Consider the following 14,570-nt stretch of genomic DNA (forward strand, 5'->3'; position numbering starts at 1 on the left):
AATATTTTCACAATTCGGCAAATATTTATTGTGTTTCTCTTGTGTGTTGGTTAAGCCCTGTGATAGATGATTCCTGTTTTATGGTGCTTTCATGGTATGACTTAGCCACATCACTGTGTCAGATGAAGCCAGTTAGAATGTGCCCCCGTTAACTTCTGTTAGAAGGAAAAATTTCACTTAGTATCTGAGTCAATAGCTGAAAGAGTCAATTGTTGGGACAAGCTATGAAGAGATGATTATATCTATTTTTACCCGCCCCCCCCCCCCCCCCCCCCCCGCCCCATCACTACCACATTCCCTGAATGTTAGGGTGGTTTCTAAATAAACAGCAAACAATACAACAATTAGAAAAGGGGATAAAAGCTCAGCAGGAAGAGCAGGATTATAAAGCCAAGCCATTAGACCTCCTGCATTAGTCTCCTGCCAGCTTGGCTCTGAGCCTCCTAGGAGCTGGAGAAAAGAGCCAGTTGGCAAATTTGTTATTTGGCACTTAAATATAAATTTAAAATGGAAAAGGAGGAGGGAGTGGGGTCATTTGCATTCTAGGCTCCCTGGAACCTGGAACCTAAACCTAAAAACCTAATGCTTTTTCCCCCTCATGATCTCAAGTACCTTGAACAAAGTAGAACAGAAAAGGTGTATGCATGACTAAACAAGGATACAGAGATGCTAGAGACTGATGGATCTGAGTTGTGAGGCCAGTCGGCCAGTGACCCCAGCTCCTTGCCAAGCCAAAGGGATAACACCTCTTCGGAGAAAAGCCATGTTGAGATTGTGTAAACAAACAGCCAGATATGTATTTGAAAGGCTTATTTTTATTTTGCACTCATAAAGTTTCCCTTTCCAAAATTTACTGCGTATTCGTGAACTGAAAAGTCCTGATTTAGATATATTGTTATAAAATTGTGATTTATCCCAATCCGGGATTATGCAACCATTGACTAGAGGGCCCCCTAGTGGAGTTTATCTGTACTGTGAGGGGCTAATTTCTTGAGGTACTCCCCACCATCGCCATCTGCATTTCCAGAAGGACAGCTCCACATCAATCTGTTTCAGAGATAAAGAGACTAAATCCAGTCAAATCAGGCTGATGGATGTCACAGTGATTTGTTTCTGGGAGCAGAGCAGAATGGTGCAGTTAATGGATCGGAGCCTCATACCATTGGTTTCCCAGTTGAACAAATGCCCTGGCATGTTACCCCCACTCTTTAAGGCAGAGTAAAGCACACTGTATCATTTATAGACCTTCTGTGCTGGAGAAATATGTGGAACTTTGGGAATCATCATAGAGTCCAAACTGCAGTCTAATACAGTAGGCATTGGCCACATGTCACTACCGAGTACTTGAAACATGACTACTTCAAACTCACATGCACTGAGGTCTAAAAAACATCAGCTTTGGGAGAATTCACATTAAAAAAAGAATGTAAAATATCTCAATTTTATATTGACTATAAATGATATTTTGGATGCTGGGTTAAAGGAACTGTATTATGAAAATTATATAAGTGCTATTTGCATTATATTTCTGTTTCTTACACATGAATAAAAACATTCATGGGAACCACAGGGATAGTGGTTCCACAATCCAATAGAGAGAAGGATGTTGCCATCCTATTACAGGACCTGGCGGAAAAGCAAGAGCAAAATTACCACTTACAACACAGAACTGACAATAGGTAGGCAGCTATTCTCTCCAGGGTGCAGGAGGAGGGAGCCAGTGCACTTACAAGACTTGACATCAATTCTACCCTCAGGCTGCTAGCACTTCTGGGGATTGTAAATAAAAGGCTTCAGGATGTATTTATTAAATACTTTTGTTCTAAGACTATGGGCAAGTACTTGTGCGTTCATTAGAATCATCCAGGGACTTGGTGTGCTACAGGTCCACAAAATAAAACTTCCTTAATGAAGAATCCATATGAAGGACATATGGATTTCTAGGTCCGTATGTTTCTGATTTCTTGACCTACTTAGTTTGGGGCTTGTGTGTGTGTGTGTGTGTGTGTGTGTGCGCACGCGCTTGTATCTGTAGTAATTTTCACTTTTAATGGAAGAGTCAAGACTGGGCGGGGGAGGTGACATCATAACTATTACCAGAACTTTACATAAAGTACAGTTTTTAAAAACTACCTTAGGTTAAGCAAAATATTCCACAAAATTCTCCCCTTCCCTCATTTCACTTAGGTCTAAAAAGCAGATCTGTGTGTAAAATCCCCCTTCGTAGTTTCCTTACTGGTAACAATGACTTTTTATCATTTGTCTCAACAATAGGTGGATTCTTCCCTTCAGACATTACTCTTAAGCAGTGATTCTGCTGTCAAGCACTCAGCCCGCTTTGGATCCTCTGTCTCCCCTCTCTCTCTCTGCCCCTTCCCCGCTGGTTCTCCATCTCTATCTCAAAATAAACAAATAAGCTTAAAAAGGGGTGGGGGGGGGCACCTGGGTGGCTCAGTCAGTTATCCGACTTTAGCTCGGGTCATGATCTCACAGTTTGTGAGTTCGAGCCCCACATCAGGCATTGTGCTGACAGCTCAGAGCCTGGACCCCGCTTGGGATTCTGTGTCTCCCTCTTTTTCTGCCCCTCCCCCACTCACACTCTGCCTCTCTCTCAAAAATAAATAAACATTAAAAAAATTAAAAAAAAAAAAGGAGTGATTCTTTAGAGGAGATGGGATGGGGAAAGACATTTTCCTCCTCCTTTGTATTGGGATGGAGACCTTTGTATTGTCTGAAGACACTTTTGACTCTCACAATTGTGTGGGTGAGGGGTGCTCCTGAGATCTTGTGAGCAGAGGCCAGAGATGCTGCAAAATATCCTATAATGTGCAGGACAGACCCCAAAGGACTGTCTGCACCAGAATGTCAATAATACAGAGGCCAAGAAACCCTGTCTTAGAAAATGTCATTCCCGGGGTGGCTCAGTCAGTTGAGCATCTGACTCTTGATTTCAGCTCAGGTCATGATCTCAGAGTTGGTGAGTTCAAGCCACATATCAGGCTCTGCGCTGACAGTGTGGAGCCTGCTTGGGATTCTCTTCCCCTTCTCTCACTGTGCCCCTCCCCTGCTCCCGTCCCCCTCCCCCCCATCTCTCAAAATAAACTTTAAAAAAAAGAAAAGAACATGTCATTCCCAACAATACCGGCCCGCTCAGGTGCTACTGAGTGTGCTACAGGCCAGACCCCACACGCACAAAGCTTCTCAGACAGACATACAGGCCTGTAGAGGCTTATTTGCCAGCTTCCTTGTTTTCACTTCTAGGTGAACTTGTATGTTACAACACTTACAAAACAGCAATTCAGTGTTATTTTAAGCATATATATATATATATATTTTTTTTTTCTTTTTCTTTTTAAAAGAAAAAGAAAAGAGGCCTCCTGGTTGCCCCTGCCCTGATTCCTGGACTTAGCTCTGAACTCAAGAATTATTTGGATTGAATATGCTTGTGTCCTTCAGTACCTGCCTTTGCAAAGCCCTGGCCAGACCTTCTGTCCTCCTGCACTGCCCTTGCCATCCTGCTGTGGCCACCACCTGCTGTGCCCAGCCCCCCAGCCTCAGGGATACACTGACCACCCAGCATGGCCTCTCAGTCTCTGGGGGTGTGGACCGCCAAAGGCCTTGCCCTGCCCTAGACTCTGACCTAGAACTTACCAGTCAAATCCCCAGCCCCAGCCCTTAGCAAGCAGTGCTTACAGAGGTAGAAAGCATTTGTAAAATGCCCCGGTGGTACAATGGGAAGCACCCACAGAAGTGAGAGCTAATTATGCACTGACAGAATTATTTCTACAGTGAAGGCATAAAGAGTTACAGTTCCTAGATTTTAAAAAGCAAAGTGACTTTTGGGCAATGTGCCCAGTCTTGTTGTAGCCAGAGTTCTGTAACTTAGTTTCCATCAGAATGGAAACAAGTATTTACTGAACAAATGCCTCGGATGAACCTGGCCTGGGGATACCCAGTCGAATGCCAAGGCAGGCCACAGGCCACCCGTCCTGGTGAGAGAACCAGTCACCACAGAGACCTGACCGTGCTGACCATGCCAACCCACACACAAGAAAGGTATACTTTTGGGCACTGGTGCTTTTCACGTGTGCAGTTTCAACAGCACACGACCCCAAGGTCATTTGTGATTCTGCTAGGAATGAATGTCAAGGGCACCTGTGGGCAGTGAGTGTGCAGGAACCACACAGCACCCATTTCACTCAACATCGTGGTTCCGTCTCGTGGCCCAGCCCACACCCACCCTTACACAGCAATGCTTGTGAAAGCACCAGAATTACAGCCAAAACAGAGTAATGATGACGACTGAAGATGAGACCTCATATTCATTCTAATAAGTAGCTCCTATGCTTGTCACCTCCCTGACAGGTAGGCACTGTCATTACCACCCTGTCTGATGGAGAAGGAAATGGTGACACAGGGAACGTAGGTGACTTCCAACATCATCAGGCAGGCTGGCTTCAAGTCCTGAGCTGTCTCCTTCATGAGTGTCAAGAGTGTTCTGTGTCTCTGGAATCCTCATCAAGGATTAGCAAAAAAGAACTGCTATTGTGAGCGTGCCTGGGTGGCTCTGTTGGTTGGGTATCTGACTTCAGATCAAGTCACGATCTCACAGTTCGTGAGTTGAAGCTCCGCAATGGCCTCTTTGCTGACAGCTCAGAGCCTGGAGTCTGCTTCAGATTCTGTGTGTGTGTGTGTGTCTCTCTCTCTCTCTGCTCCTCCCCCACTCACACTCTGTCTCTCTCTCTCGAAAATAAACATTAAAGAATTAAAAAAAAAAAAAAGAACCACTATTGCAGTAGAGAAAAGCCGGAAGCTTCTGTCATGCTGCCTCTCTAGATTACAGGCATTTCTGATTATATTTCACATTCTCCAAAAGTGATCATTTCCTTTGATTCAGGAAGAGTCAAGTGAACTTCACTCCACCCCCCCCCCCCTTCGAACTAGTTTATTTTCACAATGTGAATTGCCTAAATCTTAAATGGCCAATCTGCTTTCAGTAGTTCATGCAATTAAAGGCTAAAAGTGCAAGCCAAATGCCCTACTAAAAAAAAATAATCTACTTGTCAGGTACTTCACTTAAAATATCTTTTTAAAAATTTTTTTTAATGTTTATTTTTGAGACAGAGAGAGACAGTGTGAGGAGGGGAGGGGCAGAGAGAGAGGGAGACACAGAATCTGAAGCAGGCTCCAGGCTCTGAGCTATCAGCACAGAGCCTAACATGGGCTTGAACCCACGAACCGTGAGATCATGACCTGAGCCAAAGTCAGACAGTTAACTTGACTGAGCTGCTCAGGCACCGTCCCCCTTAAAATATTTTAGAGGTTAGGTAAACTCCAGATGAATGAACAGGTTTCTAATCAGTCATTTAGAATTAGGAACACAATTTCTTTCTCACACACATATTTTACATCAGAGGAATGAGGTTCCCAGGCTAGCCCATGGTTCTATAATCTCTTGAATCTGATCTACAAAAACCTCATTTCCCCTCTCCCAGTGTTCCAAAGCTTCTGTGGACCAAGGATTTCTGGGTCACGCTGGCAAAAATAATGCAAATATCCCGCAGCCCCATGCTCTCACTCCACTGTGGCTCCAGAGGTGAGAAGGTAAAGCTCTGAGTCCCTAGAGGTCAGGGACCTTACCCAAACCTAGGACCTAGAGTTAGCAGATGAGGTTTGTTGAATGAATGAAGAAGGTAGATTTGGTTTTCGATCCACACCTTCCACCACCCACTACCACACGTTCCACTCCTTGCATTTCTGACCTGCTTGAGGAATCCACTGTTTCTGGGCTGCAACCTCAGGGAGGGGCTTTGAAGGTGATGACTCTGGATTTGGGGGATAGAACAAGGCTTGGGTGGAAACAGGGATCCCATGTCTAAGAGCAAGGCCCAGATTCTGCCCAGGCTGGGAATCTGCAGGTCTAATCGCTGGGTCTAAACACCTTATGCTGTTAAGCTGTTTCCATTGCCATCACTGCTGATCCCAACATGTCACTGATGGAGTCACCATGCATCAACTGATCAAACTTTAATAAAAATTTAGGGGCGCCTGGGAGGCTTAGTCGGTTGAGTGTCCAACTTTGGCTCAGGTCACGATCTCGCAGTTCGTGAGTTAGAGCCCCACATCGGGCTCTGTGCTGACAACTCAGACCCTGGACCCTGCTTTGGATTCTGTGTCTCCCTCTCTGCCTCTTCCCCGCTCATGGTCTGTCTCTCTCTGTCTCTCAAAAATGAATAAACATTAAAAAAATTTTTTTTTAATCTAAACACCCTTACCAAATTAGGTAAGTTCTCACTGCCACATATGAACGGCATGTGGTTGGTGGCAAAGTTCCAAGACCAGCTTCTTAGAGCAGGCAAGCTTGTAGAGCCTCAAAGTTAGGCACCTTGTCCTGGGAAAGGATTCCCCTCCACTCCCCTAGGCAGCTAAGGAAGGTTTGAACTCCACCAAGCTGCCCTCTTTCCTGTCCCTCCACCCCAGCTCCATGGAGAAGGATCCAGATCAAAATCCTCCTTTCATGTAGATGCCATCTGTAGCATTTATGTGCTTGACAGCTAGGAAATAGCTACTTTCACTTCCCCAAATTTCCATGTCTTCACATTTCAAAAAGCCTTTGTACAACTGTACAACTGCCTGTCTGGTCTAGAGCACTCTTTCTTCTCCATGTCACCTGTCCAGCTTGTTCTTCAGGGATCTCTCAATTGTGCCTCCCTCTAGGAAGGCTTCTCTAACTCCAAAGACCAGGTTTGGTGTCCCTCCCATATGCCCTCAATCTTCTGCCCTCCCCCCAACATAGCTCCGATCACTTCATATTGTTGACTGTAGTTAACTATTTACTCAATGGCCTCCCATCCAGAGTGTATGCTCCGTGGGGCTAAGACTTTGTCTGATGAAACCACGCTAGTATCCCCAGTGTCTAGGACAGCTCTTTCCATGTAACATGTTCTAGGTGAATGAATGATAAAGACTTACAGTGCACAGTGGTGAAACCATCAAATGCCTCTAAGATTCCTCAACATCATCACAGTCTGCAGAATCCCATGTCACACATGACCCATACTCACCGATTCTTGCCAGGATCATACCCTAGAGTAACGACATGGTGGAGATGTAAGACTCGGTGCTCCAGGTCCTGCCTGCCTTCAAAAAGAAATGTGCTTTGGTTCAATGGATGGAGGAGCAGTCCAGAAGGATAGGCTGGTTCATGTTTCTTCCAAAGAAATAAACACGTACCTCATCCTCTTTTAGCAACTCGTGGTTGGAAGAAGAATTCTGGCTTAGGGAAAGTGAGAAAACAGTCAGATCTAAAGGACTTCCAGTAGCAAAGACAAAGAAGACGCAGTGTCAGACAGCCTACCTGGGACCAGCTGGATGTGATTCCTGTGCTGATCAAGCCATAGTGCCCCTAAACCTGCTGAAGAGCATTGTGCCCGGCAGGCCGGATAAAGCTGAAGGGGCCCTGAGGATGCTAAGCAGGGAGTCTCCAATTCCTTGGGTGTAGACATAGCCGGTGGTGATGCAGTTGGATCCCAGCACCGTCATGTGGAGGAAGTCCAAGCCCAAGCCAGCCAAGAAGACAGTCCGCCTGCAGTATGCGTCCCGTCCCTCCTGGCACATGCACAGCAGCCTTCGTGCATTTTGGAGGCAGAGAGGAAAGCTGGTAGTTGAGGCCTGTTGTCCTGCAGGGGTAGACTCGTGGACCGTCAGTGTTCCCAAAGTTTTGGGCTTGTTGATGAATCCATCAGTGATTTCCCAAGAGTCTTTTTTACCCAAAATAAAATCCAATAAGCTTTACATTGGTGCCCTGCCCAAATGCCCTCGGCCCGTCCCCAACCACATCCTCTTCCTTGTTGGGCACTTCCTATGTGCAACAATGGCTTCCTATCCCAAGCACTCATGTCTTTCTAATGGAGAGTCTCTCTCCAGCCTCAGGAACACAAGGGCAGGCTGTAGGTGCCCAGACATCATACCTCTGGGAACAACTCTCCACTAATAAATGACACCACTTGGAGAAACACACCAGTTTCCCTGGCCCTTGGTGGGACAATCCTGAGGTAAATCCTACACAGTGTGTCCCAGGACCCAAACAAGACTGAGCCCCAGTGGCAGTAACCTGTCCATCAACACATTCTTTATCAGCTCTCTTCCCTTCCCTGTCTCATTTCCCATCCCCCCTCCATGCTTCCTAGGGTCACCTTCCAAATAGATTACTTTCCACCCCGAGTTCCTCCTCTCAATAATTGCTTTTGAAAGAACCCAAATCAAGACACACAGTGAAGTCAGGAAGGTGGCCACTGACAGGAGAGAAATTATAGCAAAGCATGAAAAACACATTTTCACATGCTTGAAACATGGTAATAAACTCTTAAAAACAGCGATGGATATTTTCTTTGGTTATTTTTCTGAAGAAACAAATACTTAGAAAAAGCGAATGATAATAGCTTTCAGTCTTCCAGGATGGAACAGGCAATGACTATAAGCAGATTGAAAAGACATTATCCTGAGAGGTGTTTAGCACAAATTAAGACAAACTCTGAAAAAAAAAAAAAAGAAAGAAAGAAAGAAAAGAAAAGAAAAGAAAAGAAAAGAAAAGAAAAGAAAAGAAAAGAAAAGAAAAGAAAAGAAACACAACAGAAGTCAAATAGGTCTGTGAAGGAAGGAGAGAGGGTCAGGACAATCCATTCTAGCCCAAGAACTATGAGGAGGGGGAAGCTCTTGGTTATAGAAAATAAATTATTGCCAGAGCAGCTTTGAAAAAAAAAACAATAATAATAATAACAATGATGAAAAATAGCTATCAACTTGTTTTACTAGATGCTAGGGAGCAAAACGGGGCTTTGCATAGGCAATCTTTCTGTCACAGCATTCCTGCAATCAGTTCTGCTATTGTTATCCTTACTGTACAGATAGTGAGACAGGGAGTCTGAGTAGAATGACTCTGCATGGTTCCACAGCTAAAAGTGACAGACGGAAAGATACTGTACTATTTATCTATTTGTGTATATCTATCTACCTCTATAAATACATATATTTTATTCAGGCAGTGAGATCTGGTGGGCTTCAACTGCAAAACAACTTGAGAGAAAAGGTGCAGAAAAAAAAAGCGCAGAAAAAGAAACTGATGTCAGAAGTAAGGCCTGGTGTTATGACAGGCAAATGGGTAATACTGTCAGCAGGCAGGAGAGTTCTTATCTTGAGGTCATATTTATTGGCAGGTCTCCTTCCTCCCATCCTCACCCTAATGTTAGGGAATCTCTGATTGAAAAAACACTGCTGATAGCAGAGATGGTTCATTCATTATATTCTTTTGACCCAAAGACCAGTCCATACTCACTGAGATGGTTGTCTTTCAAACTTAGCATCTTTAAGTAAGATTATGAGTGAGAAGGGGAGAAGTAATTTGCCCCCAGGACCATGAAATAGGTTGTGCAGGTTGAATACCCCACAGTCCCATGGGAGTGCTACTCACATTGGAGTCTCTCTAAAAACAGCTCCTGGAATTGGGCAGTGTAAAACCTGTGTAACTGCACCTGACAGCCCCACCTGCCCCACCAATGAAATCAGCCATATGAACTATATGACCAAAGGCACAGTTGGAACCTTCTCATTTTTTCACTGTTTCTAGACACATTTGCAGACAGAATGTGGAGATTATAATCAGACATAAGCTCTGGAAAGAAGAAATGAAACACTGACATAAAGGAGAAAAAAAGAACGAGAGCTGTCTCTGAGTTTATATTACCTTGAATATTCACAGCCTCCTGTTGCCTTTTTTGGAAGCGCCCCTCTGCTTGTCGCTGGGTTTTTACAAGCAAATGGGGAACTAGTTGATAAATCCTGGACCGAAATAGAAACTCCACAAGAAGTGAAAGCAGGTTCCATCCAAGAATGAAACCTCAATTGATCACATGAGATGCCCATGTCATCACCTGGCCCACGGACAGGAGAACAAATATACTGATGATCTGGTCCAGCCACCGGACCACTGCATTCATCCCTGTAAGTGAGTGGAAAGGAACATTGCGACTCAGTGGCAGAGTCCTTCCTCCTGGTGAATGTAACGTCGTGCATTTGCTAGATATGTCAGCCTTGCCCTGGGTGAACTGCAGTCAAAACAGAAAAGATCCCTTTCAGTCTAACAATGAATTCGCCATAGGATTTTCTTTTCTTTTTTTTTTTTTTTAATCATAGGATTTTCAACCTGAAAAAAAAAAAAAACCTTCAAGATCAGTCCTATTGAATTTGAACAGTTAATAGATGAATAAGCTGAGGACAAGGTTACTCAGAGCTAATTATTCCAACTCCTGTCTCCTGTCTTCTCTTTTCTATCACATCCTGCCATCTTAACCCCAACAATATTAACTAGTCGTAATGTTATTACGACAACATGCTAACGAGGAGAGGAGGATGAAGGACAGAATGACCAAAGCTTCTCAGTGCCAGGTGCCTAGTTCTAAGCCTTCTCCAGACATCTGGCTCGCGTAACCTTCACAACAACCCTAAGAGGTCGACAATAGCTGCCGTCCACAAATTAGGAAGTATGGCCGCAAAGACGTGAGCTTATTTGCTCAGGGTCACAGAGAAGGTGAGTGGGGGAGCTGAGAGTCAAACCCAGGCAGTCTGACTCCAAAACTTACTCTCTTAACTATTCCACCACCACTGAAGAACATATTCGCGGGATTGCTTAAAAAATCATAGTGAACCTCGAGCCGCAATCTGCGTTTTACTTTAGATTTCTTTGAAATTAATTAACAGAGGCTAGGAAGATTTTCTCTTCCCCAGAGACAGAGGGCAATTTCAACACCATGTCACCTGGCTTTTACCCACATAGCCATTGTGTTTTGGGTGGTGTTATTGAAGCCGCAGTACATCCATGAAGACATGATTTAAGGGGCTTCTACTCTTTGTGAGGAGTGTATTTTAATAGACTTCTCCATGAGAGCTTCCTTTATCTTGGCTACCATACTCCAAACGTTTTTTAGCAGAGCGTACCAATCACACAAATAGAGGGTTGGACAAGATCTCCAGCTTTAAGTTGGCAATTTGAATATATCACAATGTGAATGATCCAAGTTTTATAAACGGAAGAAAAAACAAAGATGATGCCAGATTCTTCCATTTAGCTCCATTGTTGAAAAAAATTCTACCTCTCACTGTCAGTGATAAGTGATAATCAACAGTCAGATTTGGGGATGAATTTTTCTGGGGGCGGGAGTAGAAGCTTATCACTGGCCAGAATTAAGAAAAATTTTAATTCACTTATTTTCCATGTCTAAAATTGCCATGGAACTTCTGTTATGTATTCTGAGGGGCTTCTCTCCTTCCTGAAAGTACAGTTTATATATCTTTTTGGTAATAACAATGTTATCCATTTCTTCCTGTGCACAGATATACTACTAAGTGCCTTACAAATCCTTTATCTCACAGAATTCTTCTCCAAACCGAGCAGGCAGGGGATGTGGGCATCAGGTCTATTTCTCCCATTCTACACATGAGGAAAGTAGAGTCTGGAGAAGCTAAGTAAATGCAGCTGGTAAGAGCCATAGTTGGTTTTACCTGGACTCAAATCTAGGTCTGTTTGTCTCTAGATACATTTCTGTTAAGGGCTACTTACTGCCCCTCTCAGAGCCCTAACTGACTCCTCAATTCTGTTCACTAAGCCAGGTCTATTTCTCAACTGATTAGAGGACCGCTATGCCCAGGGTGACCCAGCTCACCAGCCAGGTGGCCTCTGTTGTCACCTGTGAGGCTCACAATCCAGGCCCTCTGAATGGTGATGGTCAGTGCTGTCCTGGCCAGGTGTGCCAAGGCCACCATGGGTATCACAGCCGCATAGCAGGCCACCTACAGAAGGGTGGTAAAGGGAGTTTGGAATCAGCCCATTGTGATACACTCCACAGTTATTTATCTGACAGCTCAAGAACATCTACAATGAACATAAAGATCTTTGGGAGGGGGGCGCCTGGGTGGCTCCGTCGGTTAAGCGTCCGACTTCGGCTCAGGTCATGATCTTGCCGTCCGTGAGTTCGAGCCCTGCGTCGGGCTCTGTGCTGACAGCTCAGAGCCTGGAGCCTGTTTCGGATTCTGTATCTCCCTCTCTCTGACCCTCCCCTGTTCATGCTCTGTCTCTCCCTGTCTCAAAAATAAATAAAAAACGTTAAAAATTAAAAAAAAAAAAGATCTTTGGGAGAAAGGAGTTGAATGTAGGTTTGAAGCCAAGTGTTATGTGTTGTTTCTACTCATTTTCTTCTTCCCATCTCCATTAGCACCAGATCTGATGCTAATTTGTACCCTGCAGACACAGACTCTGCTGTTCTATTGCCTTCATGTTTGTGTGATTTAGGCTCTGACTCACAAATTAGGGGTAAGGAGAACACTGACTAAAGATTAACCAGATCCAAAACCAGTCAGCGGGGCCATACAGAGACGACTCACTGAAGGGTATTCAGGGCTCATCTCTGACACTCACTCTTACTGCACAGCATGCACAGTGAGCTGGCCAGGCCAGACTTGCTCCTTCTCCCTTCTGTAGGAGAGCACAAACATCAGGATGACACAGCAGGCCATGAAAGAGGCATTCTGAGTGAAGAGCAAGGTGTGAGCAACTTGGTTTTAAGAGACAGGTGAGGGCTACCTCATCATTTAATGCAGAGTAACTACATTTGGCCAAATCTCTGGGCCAACCAGAGTTATTGTTTTCATCAGTAATCAAGGGTTTGAGTAGGAGGCAAAGAGAAGGCTGATATGCTCACTAAAGGCAAAGCCTTTGCAACCAAAGGCAAACAAAACAAAACAAAAAACAAAACAAAACAAAAACTGAGCTTTATAAGTAAACGAAAACACACTTTGAGAGTAGGTGTGAAAGATACTTTTTACCCATAGACACTGCCTTTAATAAAAAAAATAATAACACAAGTATATTATACCTAGGTAGTACCAGAGTGTTAAAAAGAAAGCTTGTTTTCCAGGAGTTTGATATTAAAAATCTGTGATGGGCAAGAATCTAAGAACTACAATAAAATATTTTAAACATAATATCAGAGACTATACAAACATGTATAACTCTTTTTCTAGTTTTTAAAAGTTATGCTCTCTTTCTCTTAAGTTGATATCTGTATTTTATTTCACTAAATAAACCAAAAAAGCTAGTGAGATCATAACTTACCTCATCATTATACATCATAGTTGAAAGTATTACCTTTGTTTCTTGGTTTCCTGTTGATCTAATCACCAATTAAGACCCCAAATATTAATAGAGAGCTAGCCACCACTAAGTCAAACAATACTATTAGAAGAAGATTATGTCCATATAATTCTATCAGGAACACAGAAATGGCAAAGTGCCACATTTGGTCTCCTTGCAAGGCAATGAAGCAAATCATGTCTTAATTATTGAACCTAAAAGATGGAACAAACTTAAAATCCAGAAAGATGCATTTCTGCTAAAGGACATGTAACATGCAGGATGTAAAATCAGAATATCAAAATTATACTTTTATGCAGTATAGCTATAATGTACTTTTAAAATGCAATGTAGTTATACCCTAAAAAGCTGGACAGATTATTTTTAAAACCTTAAAAAGAGGCAAGAACCCCATGAGAAAATATCAGATAAACTCTTCTGAGAAGATGAGAGCCCGAAGAAGGAAGCCCAGGTCACCCTAAGGTATCTGCTGATTCAAAAGAATGCTATAAAATGCAAGTGCAGTTTGGGTGATATCAGAAAGTCAGGTTATAGAAACCCATGCCCACCAAAGATGAGACAAAGACAAAATAGTTTCTGCTTTAAACTGAGATCCCATATAACTCTACCCTAAAGGTAAGAAAGGGTAAACTACAAGAAAACCAGCTCATTCCTGGACTTGTGGTGCAGGCCTTACCTTATCTGGATGGTCCAGGAAATCACAAGCCTTGAACTTGGGTTAAACTGGCCCAAATGGTAGTCCCCACCATGTATCTGGTAAAAGCCAATTAAAATACTCTCTTTAAAGCCTATCACCTTAGGCTTCAAAATACTCCTACGATAATTTTTAAATACAATGCCCAGTGCATAATCAAATATAACCAGTCATACAAGGAAATGAAGCACCATGAGCAAGATCTACACAAATAGAATAGACAGACCATAGAAACAGACCTATTGAGACTTCAGACATTTAACTTATCAGACATAGGCTGTAAAAAAATAATGATTATTATATTTAAAGAAATAAATGCCAGGTCTGAAAATCTGAACAGGGAATTGGAAACTATAAAAAGTGACATAGCCAGTTTGAAAAAGAACTCCATAGAAATTCTAGAACCAGAAAAATGTAACAATAGAGATTAAAAATGCAATTGATAGGTTCTATATAGCACATTATAACTAAAGAAAAATCAGTTGACTATAGATATCTGTGAAGAGAAATCCACAATACAACACAGAAAGACAAATTGAGGGAAAAAGTGGTAAAAACAGGGGACTCCTGGGTGGCTCAGTTGGTCAAGGATCCAAGTCTTGATTTTGGATCAGGTCACAATCTCACAGTAGTGGGATCGAGCCAGGTGTCAGGCTCTGCACTGACAGCATG

General features: G+C 43.2%; 1 long non-coding RNA gene across 3 annotated transcripts; it reads right to left on the minus strand.

Annotated features, from left to right (window-relative positions):
• Nucleotides 1–6,139: 6,139 nt before the first annotated feature.
• Nucleotides 6,140–14,547, minus strand: LOC123383902. 3 transcript variants are annotated; one of them, XR_006594270.1, is made up of 4 exons: nt 13,881–14,547; nt 7,358–9,997; nt 7,234–7,272; nt 6,140–7,136 (listed from the first exon to the last, which is right to left on the minus strand). It is a non-coding gene; the product is annotated as an uncharacterized LOC123383902 (long non-coding RNA). The 3 variants fall into 3 exon arrangements; XR_006594271.1 differs by having other exon boundaries at nt 6,140–7,272; XR_006594272.1 differs by adding an exon at nt 11,718–11,844 and having other exon boundaries at nt 6,140–9,997.
• Between the last annotated feature and the right edge of the window lie 23 nt (nt 14,548–14,570).

The sequence above is a fragment of the Felis catus genome, chromosome A2 (assembly GCF_018350175.1).
Source record: "Felis catus isolate Fca126 chromosome A2, F.catus_Fca126_mat1.0, whole genome shotgun sequence".
Lineage (NCBI taxonomy): Eukaryota > Metazoa > Chordata > Mammalia > Carnivora > Felidae > Felis > Felis catus.